This window comes from Peromyscus californicus, unplaced genomic scaffold (assembly GCF_007827085.1).
Source record: "Peromyscus californicus insignis strain IS unplaced genomic scaffold, ASM782708v3 Scaffold_7__1_contigs__length_154581171, whole genome shotgun sequence".
Taxonomy (NCBI): domain Eukaryota; kingdom Metazoa; phylum Chordata; class Mammalia; order Rodentia; family Cricetidae; genus Peromyscus; species Peromyscus californicus.
In genome coordinates this window covers 76,657,134-76,675,934 of record NW_026294595.1, presented here as the reverse complement: position 1 = coordinate 76,675,934, position 18,801 = coordinate 76,657,134, and the positions used below count along the sequence as shown (strand labels likewise).

Genomic DNA, 18,801 nt, shown 5'->3' with positions numbered 1-18,801 from the left:
GGGAAGTCCCTGGAGGGCCTGGAGTCATCCGTTCTGCAACTTCACAGTCTTGGAAAGGAACTCGCCTGGCGTGATCTGGGGGTGGGAGTGGGGGCACGGAGACAGAGAGTCTGAGAGGAGACTCCGCGTGGTTAAGGTGCCTCCGCATTGAATGCTGAGGGCGGGAGGTAGACCACCAAGGAGTGGATAGGGAAGGGGCAGGCCACCCTTGGCGTAGTGGGTCACGGTGGGCGAGGAAGCGCTGTGAATGGCTTTGGGGGATGCTGCCGATCGTGGGATCCATAGTGAGCTAGGAGGCAGATAAAGAGTACGTGTGTCCGTTTAGTCCTCCCATGGCCCGAGGGGCATATCTGCAGAGCCAGGGTTGCTCACGGGGCGACTCAGACGTGAAACCGATCCTCCCAGCCGTCCCCTTATTTTCCTGGAGCCAGGCATGGGAGCCGAGGCAGCACAAGGCGGCCTCTTGGTTCCGTGCGCTGGGCAGGCCACTGTAGCTAAGGGACAGCCCGCGGGAGACTTGGCCCTTGGTGGCGGGAAGCTCCGGACAGCTCGCTGCGGCTTAGCGCTGGGCAGCCACAGTGTCCCCTTTCCGCTTCGTCTTTCGCGCCCGCGGGGCGTTGGGCCGGGATTTCCTCCACGCGCCTCGTGTGCACACAGCGCGTTTTTGCGCGCAGGGGGCGCTGTGGGACCCGCGCCCCAGGACGAGAGGTTCCCAGGGCTCGCGCCCAGTCTTCCCTGGACTGTGACGCGGACCAGGTGTGCTTGCGAAGGGTCCTTCGTGAATAGATTCTAGGGTGTCACCTTCGTGGGCAATAGGGGTTTCCCCTATTTCTATGCTCTCCCTGCCGGGGATCACATGCCCCCGCCGCCTCTTCCTCCGCGGTGCCAGAAGCCCGCGTTTTGCTTGTCAGCACTAAAGTGGAGAGTATTTATAGACGCCACTGCAATCCTGCGGTGTGCAAGGTTTCAATTACTGCGCTGCGTCGCGCCCCACAAGATGAGATGCTTACGCGCGCCGGCTCAGCTACAAGTCTGCTGCGGACACCCGCATGGAAAAAAATCTCCAGGCATCCAAAACTTGGAGTTTTGGAATCCTTGCCCGGGCGATACATGCAAATTCAGAAACCCAAGATCATGACCACAGCAGTCCAGGACAATCAGGCTTCATCCTGTCAGCCTCTTCCCCCTCCCCCCTGCCGTCTTTCAGTATGGCATCATCAGCCTTGGAGACTGCGCCTTTGACAATCTCTTAGTGATCTTGACCACCTAGGGTTTGAAGTAATAGTATTTCTTGCCTCCATATACTTCAAAAAGGCATTGTTAGTTCTGCTAAATTGCTCTGGAGGTAGGCGCTGTTACTGATTACACCAAGCTGCCAGTGAACCAGGATAGAAGTGAAGCTTATGGAAATCAATTTAGCCACATTTTAAACTTAGCTCTTAGTGAGAGGTTCCTTATACACCTGAAGAGAGTAGGATGGTCTGCCAGGTTTAACCGGGCAGAGGGGTCCTCTCATTGCCGTCCTGAGCTCCAGAGAGGACCAGAGTTGCTGTGGAGAGTAGTTTCTGTAGCGTGTTGCCTTTCAGAGATGGCAAGCAATGGTTGACCAGGCTGTCAAGCTGTCTTCTGGTTTCTCCACTCCCACCCCTTGTTCTAGTTTTTTAAACACACTTCTAACAGCTGGACCCATCAATGTGTAAATGAGAGCTGGTAATAGAAATAAGCCTGCTTGCCCTAGGTCTAACCTGAGTCTAACCGGTTTCTGAAGCGTTGAAACTCATTTTTTTCAGATCTTGGAGGGGCGTGAGTATGCATTTATTTCAATAGGTGTGGTTTTAGCAGTTATCTTTAATGTTGAAATGTCAAGAAAAACCTGCTTCTGAAAACAGGGAAAACTGTAAACACCTCTTCATACCTTATGATAACACTTTGCACTGAGCCTGGTATATTATATGCTCACCAAAATGATGGAGCACTACTGCATGCCCACTAAATAAGTGAGCACACTGAGGCTCAGAGGACGTAAGTTATGTGTACAGGGGATGGAGCTCAGAATAGATTGCCCCTCTAGGTTTGGAGGCTGCAGATGTCTTCCCCTTCTGTGGGATTCCCCAGATGTTCACTACATCATTATATAGTTGATTACATTTGTGTGTGTGTGTGTGTGTGTGTGTGTGTGTGTGTGTTATGTCTGTGTGTACATGCATATTGCATTGCATATGTGTGTGTCAATGTCTGTGTCTTCCTCAGTTGATTTCTATTTTATTTTGGGAGTCAGGGTCTCTCACTGATTCTAACTGGCTAGTCAGCAAGTCCCTGGGATCTTCCTTTGCACAGCCACACCAGTGCAGAGATTACAGCACGCCCTCAGGTCTGGCTTTTTATGTGAGTTCTGGGGATCCAGATTCAGGTTCCCCTGCTTGTGTGGCAAGCACTTTACCAATGGAGCCGTTTCCCCAGCCCACAGGGTGTGTGGTTTCCAAATGGCAAGGAGCACACACTCACTGAAAAAGCCCTCCCTCTTCTCTTGGAATACCATTGCTGTGTCCACCTGAGAACTTCACACTGAGAGGGCTTACCGAAATGTTCTATCTTTGGTTTACTCATTAACTTAGTGTATGTTCAACATTTAATCTCCTCATCTGGAGAAGGTGCAACTTGGAGCAGCAACCCTTGTGATGCTTCAGCTCTGTTCACATCACTCTGTCCTGGTGATATGACTGTTTGTTCCTGTGATACAACCCTTGTACCAGGTAAAACAAATGCAAAGTCCTTTCTCTCTAGTTCCTTTTGCAGAACCGACCAGCACAGGATAGATTTGAGAAGTAGCTCTTACAACGTCTGTCATCTTTGAAAGGCTCGGTCGGTAGAGCTACCTGACTCTATGCACACTGTAAATATGTTAGCGGCAGGGCTTCTAAATAATGTTCGTCTACTCACGCAGCCGAGAAAATTAATACCTCTGTGGCTGGAATTTTTTTTTCCAAGACAGGGTTTCTCTGTGTAGCTTTGTGCCTTTCCTGGAACTCACTTGGTAGCCCAGGCTGGCCTCGAACTCACAGAGATCCTCCTGGCTCTCCCTCCCGAGTGCTGGGATTAAAGGCGTGTGCCACCACCGCCCGGCTTTGTGGCTGGAATTTGAAGGGAAGATATTTTGTTCAGGATTCAGGGTTCAGAATTTCGAAACAGGGGTACCCCGGTGAGCAGAAGGCATTTGTTTTTACAAGGGAAGATTCCACATGGGAGTCAAGAAGGCGACTGGGGACATAGATGACAAGACAGTGACAAGCCATCAGAGATCAGCTTGAGATAATTCACAGTCTGGCAGACTCCCAAGTTCTCGAGATGGTTGTAGTGGTTTACATGGAAGTTTCTGAATCAGTTCCAGCTACGTGGGGACTCTACAGTGGGAAAAAGGAGGTCACCAGACTCAAAGGCCTGAAGGGCTAGTTCTGCGGAAGGAAAGGAAGGTAAACAGAACAACTCTACATTGGTTTGGGAAGGAGTGGCCCTCGGTCACACAGCCAGATAAGACTTGGTGAATGCCATGCCCGATGCAGTTCTGGGGCGGTGGGGTGGGGTGGGGGGTGGGGAGAGAGCAGTGGGAAAGTGAGTCCCCCACTCCTGGGAGTGCCTTTTGTTATTCTGCACCAGCCAGCTTATAGGCCGTGGATGTAAGGGAGCCTGTGAGACCTGTTTCCATTTTAATTGGACTTGGCCCTTTGAGGTAACAGTCACTCAATCTCTCTTTAAATATTCTTTTCTTATGCTTTGCCAGTTTATAGCTTTTGTAGATCAATGCTTGGGTTTCATTTAGGAGAAAGAGAAAGAGAGGGGGAAAAAGCCCAGAGGTTAGTGATTACCAAATTGGATTAAGTTCTGTCTAGCAGCGTTTAAAGAGATGCTGCTTGCTCTCTAATTACCATTAACTAGGAATTTAAACACTCTCTTAAATTGAAGCTGGCTTGAAAAAAAAAAACCCTGCAGTATTTTTTTAGCTGTAACATATTCTAGAATTTTAGAAACTTTTACATAGCGTATAAATGTATAGAGAGACTCACTATATGTGTATAACTATCCAGGTCTTACATTCCATAGCAAGTAATGCATGGCGTTGCTATAGAAATCAGGAGCTCATGGCCAAGTTCAGCCAGTTTCAGCAGCCTCTGGAGAACCCAGTTCACTGAGGTAGCCTAGAAGGGTATTGGAGAATGATGCACTCTCCAGATGACTCTTCTTCCTCTTTTGACTGTGGTCTATGGGTGGACCTGGCAAGCACTTGCTCTGCTGCTGTCCAGAATAATTACATGTGCAGTACACTCTGTGTGTAATTATGTGTTACATCGAGTTGTGTATTTACACATGCCTTTCTCTGTGCTCTCATGCCCCCTTCTCGGTTCTGAGGTGTCAATAGAAGAGTTTCACACATACCGTACCTACTCAGGTTCACTCTCACTCATCGGCAATGTCTTCTGTTTCTCACTTCTCTTATTACTTTACAGAGCTTTTTTTTCCAGCCTTGCTGGTGCTTTGGACACTGGCTGAGTTCTTGGTTTTGTGAAGGGAGCTGGGTTGCTCACGAATTTGAGGATTAAAGAAAGGACTCTGTTGGGTACTTTTGTCTGTTTAGGGGCACTGGGATATTCGTCAGTTTAAGCAGAGCCCGGAACGACAGCTAAAGGTTTGTTTCTGTCTCCTTGTTCAGAACTGGGACGCAATCCTACCTCTGGCTCTGAAATGTGTCTGTGTTAGCCTGCTCTGAGCAGCCTCAGACCCTGTCTCAACCTGCTCCTGACCTCAGCAGCCTAGCTCCTCAGGGTAAATCCTTTCATTCTTGCTGTTGAGTGCATCAGAAATCCTTTGGAACTGACTCATCGTCCATTCCGGGAGACCAAGTCAACTTCTGCAGGCATTTGGAGAACTCTGAAGCATCAGGCAACTGTCTCCCTGCTCCCTTCATGGAGCCCTTTGGCTATTTTCCTTGTGATATCTGCAGGCAAAATTAGTGGGTGGACTTGGTAATTCTGGTGTTTGAAATGATTTAAAAAAACAAAAAACAAACAAACAAACAAAAAACTTCACCTACCAGCAGGATAATAAATGTCTTTTAGGCCTCAGAAAATCCCTCATGGCATGCCCTTACACACACACACACACACACACACACACACACACACACACATCTGCTAAAGGTCAGTGTCAATTCAGAGTTGTTATCTGAGCCCACTGTTGACCTTTACTGGCATCGGGGAGACCACACAGGTTGGGGAGTTGAGCTTGGGAATCTGTTTGAGGCTCTGCCTTGAGAGAACTCTGAACATGGCTTCCCAGTTGTTCTGGCCTTCACCTTTGCTGTCTACAAATCTTGTCAAACTGACCTCCCACAAAGGGTCGTCCAGGTTGGCCAAGGATGAAGTCTAAAGCGCACACAGATCTGTTGTGTGGTACTGTTCCTGGAAGGATGTGCACTAATGTCTGTTCACATAGGGAACGAATGACCGGGAAAGTAATGATATCTCCAAAGTCCAACTTGTTGAACCAATGAGCTTACTGGAGGTTCCTTACAGCATGGAAGACTCAAAGACAGTTGCATCACCAAAAGCCTACCCCAGCATGGGGAACCCTGGAGCTCTCGGCATGACATTCAGGCAGATTGACAGGCTGGACGGTTTCTTATTCTTAGCAGTCTTTCTTGGTTGTCTAAGTTTGTTGGGGTGGGTGTGGCTTGTGAATCTAGAGAGTTTCAGTAACTTCCTAAGACTTGGAAGTTGCTTACTTCTTGAGTCTTAAGGAGCCCCTGTCCTTGATGGGATGTTTTAATTCATAAGAAATTGCTGTATAGCAGGGTCAAAAAGACATCTTATGACATTACAATCTGTGGATCTAGTGGGTCCCATGTAGACCCATGTAGTCTACAGGGGACCCTGTAGCACCCCACTCCAGAGTGCTATCAGTCGTGTAGCATCTCAGAACATGTGTTTGTGCCCAGACGCCAGGGTTTGAAGCGAGGTTTCTCCTCCTTGGCTCTGCTGACATTTTGAGCTGCAGAGTTCTTGTGCTGTTGTGAGATGGCCTATATCTACTGGATAATCATGGTGTCCTGTGCTCTGAGCCCCACAGCAGTAACAATCCATAGTATTTCCATACATGCTGGCTGTCCCCTAGGAAAATTGGACACTCTTGCTTTGGTTGAATCCATAGTATCTCCCTCCATACATGCTAGCTGTCCCCTAGGGAAATTGGACAATCTTGCTTTGGTTGAGAATGTTGGCCTAACCCTGTGTTATCAATGCTAGATGTATACTAGAGTCATCCGGCACAAACCAGTAGCAAGCCTCAGGGTTAATGTCTCAAAATCCCCAGGAGAAGGTCCAGGAATCTGCTTTGTTGCCCTTTATTCATGGTAACTGTTCTTGGTTTCAGTTAACTATAAGCAACCTGAGTATGAAAACGTTAAATGGGAAATTCCAAAAAAGAAACAATTTATGTTTAAAAATTATGCCCTTTTCTGAGTAATATGATGAAGTCTATGCCGTTCCATGGTTTGCTGCTTGGGTGACTCATGCCTTTGTCCAGTGTGCTCTCCTTTGATGGGTCTTGCCTTGTCATTTCTGAATGTAATCTAACATTCTGCCTTGGGTTGTCTGGACCGGCCGTCTTCTGCAGTAACCTTGGTGCCTGCTGCAGTGAGAGCACTGCTTTTGGATGTTTGCTGACAGACCCTGAACTCCATGCGGGTAGTTTCTTTAGTCTTCTTTATGGCCCAAAGGCTTCCTCCACTTAGATCCTGGCCCACACTGGAGTGCGGTTGAGTTACATAGACTTTGGCCGACTTGTGACTTCAGTGAAATGATTGCCTTGAGATGGCTCTGCTTCTTTGCCGAGCCTCTCCCCTGACCTATTACCTGGGGAGGTGACTTTCTCTTCACTCCTTCTCTTAGGAAAGAGCATTTTATCTCGGAGGGAAGACCTGCTTTTCAAGGAACAGCACGTTCAACATGGAGCACATTCCCCAGCACTTCAACGTGCCATTGGCTGCCAGGCTGTAGCATTTGACTGCTCCTTCACCCATCAGTGTTTTATATTTATTATATGTCAGAAATGTAATTGCTCCATAATGGTGCATCTCAGCTACTGCCTGCGTCTAGACTTTCTGGCTTACCATTGAGTAAGCATTGCAGAATCACTGTGGATGACATTCATGGGCCACACCCAAAACCATGTGCATTCCAAGAAAATTGATGTTTAAGTGGGGCCATCAAGGTGAGTAAATAAGAAGTGTGGTATTTCCCACAGTTTCACTTAACTTGCACCAAAAAAGGGGGTTCTGGGGGGTAATTATGCAGTGGGTTTCTGGTCCAAGTAGTACTGTCATAGTTACTTGTAGGTGAAACTAAATTACCCGTGTCTTGTGTCTTCCAGATAACTAGTGACCTCTGTTGATTCAAGGTCAACCCCTGAGCTTGTATCCTGTTTGCTCAGATGTAGAAGAGTGTCCACATTTGGACTTCTAGATTCTTGGTTTGGTTACCAGGGAGTGCTGAGAGTTGCTCATCTTTCCCATTGGGCCTTTTCAATCTTGTGTGTAAGACCCAGTGTCTGTCCCCAGGCCTTTTGTAGTAGAGATTTTTCTTTTGTTTTCATTTGTCCATTTTTGAGATAGGGTCAGTCAGTGTAGCACACACTGACTTTAACCTCTCAGTGCTGAGATTACAGATGTGAGCCACCCCACAGACTTTTAAACATTGGTCCTTAAGAAAATAAGTGTGCTCTGCTATGCAGTCTGCCTCTTTTCCCTACTAGGTTTATAAGTGCTGCTGGCCAATCAGCTGACCCGGAATTCCTTGCCCATGTGGTTCTGGTCCACAATGTCCCTGTGAATGGTAATGCTTAGGTGGATACATGCTGGATCATCAGTGAAGAGAATTTTTCTGGCCCCTCTGTAATGCTCTTCCTGGGGACTTAGAAAATTGTTTTTAACTTACTCATTTAGAAGTACCTCTGGTGTTTTTAGGGTACCCAGGGCTGTGCTCAGTATCAGCTTACAGTGTAAGAAGACAGGGGGAACCCTTGCTTTGAAGGACTTTTAACTGTTCAGGGCTGGTCCGACTCAGAACAATTGCTACAAAGACTGTGGCTTGCTAAGTGCGTGCTCTGGAGAAGCAAGGGCTCTTCCAGTGAGGGAGAATGGATGAGGTGGAAAGCTCAGTGATGCTCACAGGGGGAAGTGAAGGGTGGTGTGCAGCTTCTTGGTAGCCTGTGCAGCCAACAAATGCGTGTGTAAAGCAGAGTGTTTGGGAGCCCAGACTCTGGGGTCCTGTAGGATCGCTCTTTGGGACACGTTTGCTAGTTTTCTGCTTTGGGGCAAGTGACTCTCCATGCCTCGGTCTCTTCATCTTGCATCGCAGCTATTATAAAGCAGGTAATACTCTGATAAAGCCAGCAATTTCGGTGGAAATTGCTGATGATAAGAAATGCAAATTGAGGCCTGGTCCATCACAACCAGTCTTTAGTGATAGTTAATATTAATCAACCAATAGTAATAATGACAGTAAAATTACCATGTTAGGCATTTTATTTGATGAAACAATCCCACTCTTTTTTTTTATTGTCATCTCTTTCTTTTTCTTCCTTCTTCTCCTCCTCTTCTTGAATGTTTATTGGTTTGGTTGTTTTGGTTGGTTTTTCCAGACAGAGTTTCTCTGTGTAATCCTGGCTGTCCTGGAACTCAGTCTGTAGACCAGGCTGGCCTCAAACTCAGAGATCCACCTGCCTCTGCCTCCCAAGTGCTGGGATTAAAGGCGTGCGCCACCACCGCCCGGCCCTACACTTAACAGTAGTCTTTCTGATCTGGTTTTCATCCGGTGGCTCTGGAGTGTGGATTTGGTTTCTTGCATTGGCTCGGAAGGCTTTGCTTTCTTTGTGTCTCTGGGATAGCTGGGCTGCTGCAGGCTCCCCCTGTCTCCTTGAGTCTCTGTGTGTATAACAGAGAGAGATGATACTGTGTTTCAGCGGAGGAGTAGACGATGGAGCGGTGGTGAGCTCAGACAGAGGAATGGAGTTACAAAGTGGATCTGATGAAGTGGTGCGTTGGAGCCCGTCATGGCTGGTTGAGGGCCATGTTATGTTAGGGATCAAGTTCTTGTGGGGGGGTCTCTCTCAGAGGTGCCTACTGTTGACACCTCAGCGTAGGGTTAGCAAGTAGGAGATCGCACAGCTAGCCAAGCAGAAGAAAATCCTGGCTAGTGGGAGGCCAGACCCTTAGTGAACTGATAAAGTCAACAGACCATGGGAAGAAAAGTGGCTTGCCCTGGTTTGAGAATGCTGGGGGCCATAGCTATGATGGGTAAAACAAATACCCATGTGTTTGGTCTCTGAAGTGCCCAGGCAGCTGAGTAAGTTTGATTAGTAGTTAGCAGTTAGAAATTCCTTGAAAAAAAAATCTCATTAAAAATATCTCAGGTCTGGGGAGATGGCTCAGTGTAGACATGAGGACCCAAGTTCAAATCCTCAGCAGCTCTGCAAAAAGCTGGATATAGCCATAGGGAAGGGACACGTGGATTCCAGGAGCTCGGTAGCCAGCCACCCTAGCCAGAACGGCAAGCTTGCAGCTCTGTGGGAGAGTGTCTTAGAGGAGTAAGGTGGAGAGGAACAAAGCGAGGCTCCCACTGTAGACTTCTTCCTCTGTCCTCTGCTTGCATGTGCATGAGTATACAGCCACATAACCACGCGAGCACACCACACACACGAATTCTGGGGAAGGTCAGAAAATATTGGGCTTATAGACAAATTTCTAAACAGTCTTATTAAATAAAAAACTTGGAACCAGATATAGGGGTGAAACCTGAGAGATCAGGGAAATAGGGAAAGCCACAGCTAACCTCACCTCACCAACTTCGCAGCTTCCAAAAGTGAGCTACTGCCTGTCTACACACGCCTATATGCCTTGCTGTTCTGCCGTCTGATTTGCTCTCTCTGTCCAGCTACATCACTTCCTCTTCCTGCCCAGCTCTGTCACTTCCTGTCTGTCTGTACAGACCTCCAGACCTCCATGGTTAACTAGTGTTGGAATTTAAGGCGTGTGCCACCACGCCTGGCTCTGTTTCCAGTGTGGCCTTGAACTCACAGAGATCCAGACAGATCCCTGCTTGCCAAGTGACACAGGATTAAAGGCGTGTGCCACCATTGCCTGACTTCTGTATCGTGGCTGGCTTTTTCCTCTGATCTCCAGGCAAGTTTTATTTTATTGGGAGACACAGTATATTAGGGGACACAATACATCACCTCATGGGCTAATATCCCAATGTCAAGAGCCAATTGGGTTGGGCAATGACTGTCTTCTTTGACCTGAGTAGGTGCTGTTTAGTATGACAATTAGGTTGCCCCTTACTCACTGCCGCCGTTAGAGCTGGCCTGTTTTGGTCAGTTTGTGATGTATGATGCTAAAGAAGCGGGGGTGGGTGGTGGGTGGTGGTGGTGGTGGAATTGCTTGATCTTTCGTCTTCTCTTCCATCAGCGATTTCTCCCAGCCTCCCGGTCCTTCCTTACAGCAGCCCTGCTGTGGGAGAGTTGCTGAATAAACTCACTGAACACACACATGAACAAGCAGACTGTCATTGTTAGCCCTGACTTGAGATCAGAAGCCAGTTCTGGTTCTGACCACCTTGAACAAACAGACCCTTTCCTCCTTTTCTTTTCTTTCTTTCTTTTTTTTTTTTTCAGGGCCTTAGGAGCCACTGTTGGTGTCTTTGTTTATTTGAATAAATAATCCAGGTTTACATTTCAAATTCAGAAAGTACAGAAGGGCATACAGAAAAGAGACTTCCCTGGTGTGCCTGCCACCCCGCTGAAGCCCTAAGGGGAACAAGCATGATCTGGTCCAGGGTTCCATAGTCAATTTATGCTCTGAACTGAAATATTAAAAATGACCCCCGAGCTGTTCTATGGTGATAGCAGAATGATATGCACAAAGCTGTGTTCAGCCTTCTTTCTTTCCAAGCCTCCCTGGATAGATCCATCACGTCATAGTACACCCAGTGGGTGGGGTACCACAGGGCACCTGAGAACACGGGCCTTTTAAAAAGTAACAATTTTGGGCTCTCACACAGGTGAGGGGACTGTCAGGTAGGTGCCACTACTGAGAATGAATGTGTGATGGGCAGGTGGGAAGGATGGAAGAGCTGAGCATTGCGTGAGTGCTGTAGAGAGAGGTGGAACTGGAGATGTGACGGGGGTGGGGGTGGGTGACAGGTGTGAAAGAAGGCTGAGGGTGACAGGAAAACATGCCATTGCCCAGTGGGGTTGGCGGGGTGTTGTACAGCAGCCTGGAGCTTATGTAGATGCAGACTCAGCCCCTGAACACACCGCCCAGCCTCAAGATAGCCCTGGCTCTGGGCAGTGATGCAGGCCTGAGATGAGGAATGGTTCAATTCCTGGATTAGACCTCCTCAGAGGACCACGGTGGTCTGTGATGCCACTGAGGGCCATGTGTGGGTCAGTGGTCCTGATGCAGCAAGGGTCCAGGTTGATGTCCGAGGCCTGTGATACCACCTAACACCATGGTGGATATCTATGATGGTCTGTGCTGCGGCTTGAAGTCATGTTGGTGTCCATGGGCCGTGCTGCTACCGGGGGCCATATTGGTGTGAGTGGCCTGCACTGCCCACCTGAGGCCATGGTGACGTCCATATTTCGGGCTGCCACCAAGGGCTCTGTGTGGGTCCTTGGCCTTACTGCAGCCAGGCGCAGTGTTTGTCATCGGTGCTGTTGCAAGAAACCGTGTGGAGGCCCATGATCCGTCCTTCCACGGACTGTAAAGGGAAAGGAAATTACTTCGGCAGTGATACCGATGATTGTGGACACACAGTTGAGAAAGAGGGACATGGATGGCTTCTGTGACAACCCCTGCCCGCCCCCTCAACACCTCTCAAAAGTAACAGCCTAAACAGGAAGCCATTGAAGTGAACTCTTATAAAGTGTGATAAGGATGCTGAATGTAGCTCTGTACACTTGATGACTTCCGGTGGGGGTGCTGGAGGGGAAGGACTCAGTTCTATTTGGGGACAGGCCACCGAGAGTTTGACCATGCTCCAGTGAGTCAACAGAAAACACAAATTGGACTTTTTTTTTTCTTTTTTTGTTGAGAGGGGAGGTCACAAGGGCTGGGGGGCCATGGAAAGACTGGGAAATGAGTGTGATCAGGGTGCATGATGTGAAATTCCCCAAAGAGTCAATAAAAATGATTGTTGAAAAAAAAAAGTAACCATTTTGTACATGTTTACAAGGCTAATGGTGATAAGACCACAAGGGTGGTGAGGAGGAGGCTTTTTGGGGGTGATGAGAACTCATCAAGGGGTGAGGGGGAAAGAGGGCTCTCCTGATTGGAGGATGGATTGTGGGTTTGAGCCTGGAGAATGGGATGGGAGCTACTTTCTGCAGAGGGCACAGCACGTGGGAAGGCCCTGGGTGGGGAATCTTGGAGGTGGTGGTGGAAGTGATGTGGGCCAATGAGTTGGTACGCAGCGGCTGGAGGCGAGAGTGTTAAGATGGACCTAGGTTTTATTCTCAGAACTGTGGGGAGTCTCTGAAGGTATTGATGTGACTGAGGGACATAAATGACAGGAGTGCTGTGGGTCCTTCATTGTTGGATTCTTGTCCCATCACGCTTTCTCATGAGTGTGTGACCTAGATAAATTTGCCAGGGTATACCCCCACATCCTTCTCTGTGTGGTAGAGATGGTTAAGAGAACCTGACTCCTGGTGACTGGAGGGGCCAGTGCAAGGACTTTCATGGACTTTGGGTGCTTCACAGTGTGAAATGTGTGACACATTTTGATTTGAGTAAATGTGAGTGTAAGTGTCCCTAGTTGGCTACCTGTTGCTGTGATAAAGACCATGGCCAAAAGTGACTTAGGAAGGAAAGGGTATACTTCATCTTATAGCTTACAGTTCGTCATGAAGGGAAATCAGGGCAGGAACCTGGAGGCAGGAACTGAAGGAGACCGCAGAGGATTGCTGTTCACTTAAGGCTTACTCCTCATGTATTGCTCAGTTTGTTTGCTTATATACCCTAGGACCACCTGCCTGGGGGTGGCACTGCCCATCGTGGGATGGGCCCTCCCAATCAACCATCAATCAATCAAAAAAAAATGCCCTATAGATTTGCCTACAAGCCAATTGAATGGAGGCAGTTCCTCAATTGACATTTCCTCTTCCCAGACAACTCCAGCTTGTATCAAATAGACAAAATGCTAACCAGCACAGCAGCTATGGTTGTCTTCAGGCCTCTGCTCCTCAGTCTGTTTGTGAGAGGAGGATGTGCACATGGCAAGTGCCTGCTGTCTGGCAGGCCCCTAGGAGCTAGCTCTGCCATCCCATCATCGTTACAAAGGCTGCTCTGCCACAGTTAAGAGGACAGGTCAGCTGAGTTACAGTGACTGCGAATGTGGGCCTGAGTCCTAGTGAGTCCCTGCCTTTCAGGGAGACACTGGCTCCTGTGTTCAGGATGCCAGGCAGGAGCTGCTGAGCTCCGAGGGAGCATGTGAACTGGGCTCTTTTCTGTCTGCCTTGGAACTGGATTCTTCTCTTGTTCCTGGAGGTTACATCAGACTGGGTGGCTCTGTCTTTGACTTTGTTATTTACACTCAAAGTGGATTTTTCCTGGAAGCCTCCAGTCACTACCAGCTACACACTTCTTTATTTTAAGCTGTTGTGTCATGATTCTACTTCCCTTTTCAGAGGCCAAACTGGAGCCTTAGTGGGTTGCATTTGCATGTTCCATTAAGTGTAACATCTTCTTTTGCCCTTGTATTGGTGTGTAGGGTCTCTGTATCACTCCCCACCACCGGTCCCTGTACCCAGGCCCTCTCCTTAGCCCTGACCTTATGCTTTGTATCCCCATCCCCAGACCCTATCTTGTTCTTATCTTCATGCTCTATTTCTCCACCCCATTCTTATGCCCTGTCCTTATCCCTGTCCCTCTCCCCATTCCCTTCTCCACCTTTGCCCTCATGCTTTATTCCACCCCTGTGCCCCACCCCATCCTCATGCCCCATCCCCATCTCTAGCAGAGGCTTTTCTGCATCCCAGCCAGTCCTGCAGCCACTTGTAAATAATCTCTCAGAGGCTCATATTAATTATAAATGCTTGGCTGATGGCTCAGGCTTATTTCTAGCCTTTACATGTTAAATTAACCCATTTCTATTAATCTATGTATTGCCATCTGGCCGTGGCATTACTGGTCTGCTGGCATGTTGCTCCTTGGGCAGCTAGCTGGTGTCTCTCTCTAGTCTGCCCTTCTTTCTCCCTGTATTCAGTTTGGCTTTCCCACCTAGCTATATTCTGCACTGCCATAGGCCTAAGCAGCTTTATTCATCAACCAATAAAAGCAACGTATATTTGCAGCATGCAGAAGGACATCCCACGTCACCCGTCCTCATCCCCACACTTGTCCTCATGCCCCATCCCATCCTCATCCCCACCCCCATCCTCATCTCCATTCCCATGCCCCCTCCCCATCCTCATCCCCATCTCTGTCTTTATGCCCCTCCTCATCTCCATACCCAATCCCTGCCTCTGTGTGCCATCCACAACCTGTTTTCTTAACCCCAAACCCCAGCCCTACCAGCTGTGGGGAGAAAGTGGGGCAACAGATTCTTTTCCAAGAATCCTGTCATAGGCCTCGGGTTAAGAGCTTGGCAAAGAACCTGTGTGGGGTACCTAGAGAGCCACCAGGCCCATGATGCCTCTCAGGGGCTCTGTGACCCTCAAAGTTGCTTTGTGAGCCCCACACCCTAGCTGTGTCCAGAACTGAAGTGGACCATTGAGCACCCAAATCTACTAACTTAAAGCACTGTTACATGACAATTTAGGTAGCTTGGTCCTTAGAAGAGAATTTGTTCAATGCAGACTCAGAGTTCAAGGCAGACTCAAATATTCAGATAATGAATATTTGAGCACACATAGACTTGAGCTTTCTGTGATGGTGGTGGTGATATGGACTGAAGTGTGTCCCTTTATAAGTCCCCATGCTGAAGTTGTAGCCACCATGCTTCCTTCCAAATGTATGTAAAGAGCATGGTTAGTTAAAACAACGCTGTTCCAGTGGTCCTAGCCCAGTCTATTAGTACCCCATAAAAGAAGCCTTTGAGTAGCTGGAGACTCAGGATGTGAAAGTATGGAGGAAAGACCCAGTGAGAGGGCGGCCATCTGTAAGCCAGAACGAGAGGCCTCAGGAGAGACCAACCCCATTGATTCCTGGGTCTTGGATTTCCGACCTCCAGCACTCTAAGGAAGTCCGTTGGTGTGGTGTAAGGCAACCTGGCTGCAGTGTTGTGTCCGATCCGATTCAGCAGATGAATAGAGTTGAGGTAGTGATGGTGGTGATGCTCATCAACAGTGGACTACATTTACCAAACTCTTTCTGAATGTCTTCCTTGCGTCACTACACCTAACGTCATGCTTGTTCTGAGTCATCTCCCAGGGTCCTACAGAAATGGTAATACCACCCTGTCTGTGTCCCCTCCCCCACCCCGGCCCCGGAGAATAAGTTTTTATTAATGATAATGAATATTTGAGCACACATAACACACATGGAAGATACAGCTTCTCCAAAAGACAGAATTGGCATATAAGCTTATTAGGACAAACAAACACCAAGAAGATAAAGAAATCAAGTACCAGAAGTAAGATTGAAATAATGGTAAAATACAGTAATGGCCACTTTCTTGTTTCCCCCAACCTAACATTTTTATTATTTGTTTGGGAATTTTGTGCAGCCCACTTCTATCACACCCACTCCTCATCCCTCCCAGGTCCACCCTTCTACCCTTGTATCTCCCTGCCAAAAAACAAAACAAAAAACAACTCTAATTTGTGTTGCCCATATACTCATTGGTCAAACTCCCAGTGGCCAGCCATTTAAAGAAAGCTGACACCCCCACCCCCTGCCACACCCCTTCCTGCTGGAAGCCATCCACTGAAGAGCTACACATCAGCGTCTTTATCTCAGTTTTGAAGCGTCAATAGCTTCTTTTTTGGACTGTTTCTTTTGGGGCAGGGGAGGTTGTCCAGAAGCCTTCAGTGTCTCTTAATCTCAGTTATAAGTCTGCATTCATCGATATCACTCAAAGGAAGCTTCCTTGCCCATAGCAGCTGGTGGCAGCTTGGATCACGGATATGAACTTGGTCCCCAATGGCAGCACAGATCACACATTAACATGGCCTCCAGTGGCAGCACAGACCATAGCCATCAACATGGCCTCTGCTGTCTGTGTTTCATGACCCAAGCTCCTCTCTACCTTGTCCATTCCCTGGACAGTTATAGGAACCATGCCCTGTACTTCCCAGCCAATATCTCTGATCGTCACAACATCTCTACAAGGAAACTCTCCCTTCTTGTTGGACACTGTAGTTCAGATAGTCTGAGGCTATGCATCCAGTAAGTATTAGGTTCCAGTAGCTGCTGTAACAAGTTACCACAACCTTGGTGACTTAAAACAACAGAAATGTATTTACCCACAGTTCTGGATAGCCAAGGTCCAGAGTCAAGTTATATTTGAGCCCTATTCCTTCTGGAAGTTCTGGGAGACGGTTGGTTCCTTTCCTGGTCCTGATTCTGAGAGGCTTCTGGTTTCCTTGGCTTGTAGCTGCATCACTGCTGTCTTTGTCTCTGCCTTCCCATCTTTTGCTGTGCTGTCTGTCTGTCTTTTTGCTCCTTCATCTTCACCCCATTTTTTTATAGTTGCATGAATTGCATGTAGAACCCACAGATCCTGGATAATCACTTGCTCTTAAGAGCTTAACTTCATCATAGCTCCTGCCATATCAGGTAATACTTAATGAGTTCTGGGGATTAAGACATAAAAATAAATCTATTGTAGTGGCAAATACCTGTAACTCTAGCACTCAGGGACTCAGAAGTTCAAGGTCATCCTCAGCTTCACAGGGCATTCAAAGCCAACCTGAGCTGTGTAAAATTTTGTCTAGAATGTATCCTCAGGTCATTCTTTCTGCCTGCCTGTGAGCAACAGACAGAACCATAATGGGCCGGGTGGCGGTGGTGCACACCTTCAATCCCAGCGCTCTGGAGGCAGAGGCAGGCGAATCTCTGTGAGTTCAAGGCCAGCCTGGTCTACAGAGCAAGTTCCAGGACAGGCTCCAAAGCTAAACAGAGAAACCTTGTCTCAAAAACAAAACCAAACCAAACAAGGAACCGTGATGATCCCCAGGCTAGAGTGACACAGCCTTGTGGTGGCTTATCTACTGGAACCAGAGACATCACCCCTTGGCCCTTTCCTGTGTGCTGTTTCTGGACTGCTATGTGGGTGGATGTTAGAGCCACAGAGTGAAGCTGGCTAAGAACCATCAGACCCGGCCATCAGAAGCACATTAGGGCCCCAAGACCTACAAATGGACTCATCCTCTGCAATCCTAGAATTCTGGAATCTTCCTAAATGTCCTTCCATAGGGCAATTCCTAAATAAAATGTGAGTTCCCCTGAGTGGGTTGGTTCATCTGCCATTCTAATAGTAAAGCAAACCAACAAAGTGATAGGAGATGTCTGTAGCATCTTAGTAGAGGAAGAAAGAATTATCCGCCCTTGTAAACATAGTGTGTCTATTAAAAGTGGATAAGGGCTAGGGAGTTGTCTCGGTCAGCAAAGCGCTTGCCACACAAGCATAAAGACTTGATTTTGCTCCCCGGAAGCCATGTAGAACAGCCAGGTGTGCTGGTGTGTGCTTGTAATTCCGGTGTTGGGACGGCAAAGACAGGCAGATCCCTGGGACTCACTGGCCAACATTCAGTCTAGCTGAATGAACCGAGTCTAGGCCAATGAAGGACTCTCTTTGAATGAAAAACAAGGTGGTATGTAAGCTGCTAAGAGAGAAAAGCTATCAACAGCTGTGAACTCTGTGAACCACAATAATGACTGTCCTGGCGGGGGTAGGCCCGTGGATTATTACAGCCGTGGCATGAATGTTATGGGAGTAACAAAGTCTACCTTCTGATTGTCTTTAAGGCATAGTCCACAGGATCAGACACACATGCCTAGTACTAGAAATCTGGTCCCATATCCGAGACAGGGGAACTGTTAGGCCTCAAGTGTAAAATGACCAGTTTTTTTTTTTTTTTTTTTTTTAATGCTGAATGCCGTTTATTGAAGGAGGGAGGAGGTCTTAAATACAGGCTTACAGCACAATGGGAGAACCCCGGAGGGCAGACGTTCACTACCGATGTTTTACAATCTTGCATCTAAGCTGTTAACGCCCATTATGCAGGATACACAGACAAGGAACTTCCCTTAAGCATTCAGGAGGGTGGAACCCGGCAGGGAATTAGCAAAACGACCAGTTTTTGCTGAACGGACATAGTATCCAGCTGCCTTCTAGAGACGTGTATCTTTAGCCATAGATTAGTGAATCTCAGTCCTCGTCAGAGAAGCATTTTTGTGCAGTAGGTGGTGTTAATGCAGAAATCCACAAGTGGCCAACGTGTGGAGAAGAATTGTGGAGTGATCATTCGCACATGGGACATCTGTGTCACATCCTGTCTCCATAAGGCTCAGGCACAACCGCTCAAGAGGGGAGTGGAAAGAAAGGAAGAGGCAGAAACTGAGGAAGAAACGGTATTTCCTAGACATGATGGAGTCCCCGCGCTCATGAATTCATAGCAGCTTCGGCTGCCAGCACAAGAGCTGTCCAAGGTCAAGCCAGTCAGCGTGCCAGCATGGAGGAGGGGAGGGGAGCACAAGTATCATTCCCAGCTGAGGAGCTCTTGAAAGCTTCTTGGAGTTCTTTTAAA

General features: G+C 47.9%; 1 protein-coding gene across 11 annotated transcripts in view; it reads left to right on the top strand.

Annotated features, from left to right (window-relative positions):
- The window catches only part of Prr5l (proline rich 5 like), a 190,133-nt gene that overhangs the window by 104,240 nt on the left and 67,092 nt on the right, over positions 1 to 18,801 (top strand). Inside the window, exon 4 of one of the 11 annotated variants that reach the window (XM_052726435.1) lies at positions 6,942 to 7,263. The exons of the other annotated variants lie outside the window; for them this stretch is intronic. The gene's annotated coding sequence lies outside the window, so the exon portion shown is untranslated. The remainder of the gene's footprint in view (positions 1 to 6,941; positions 7,264 to 18,801) is intronic. 11 annotated transcript variants of the gene reach the window in all.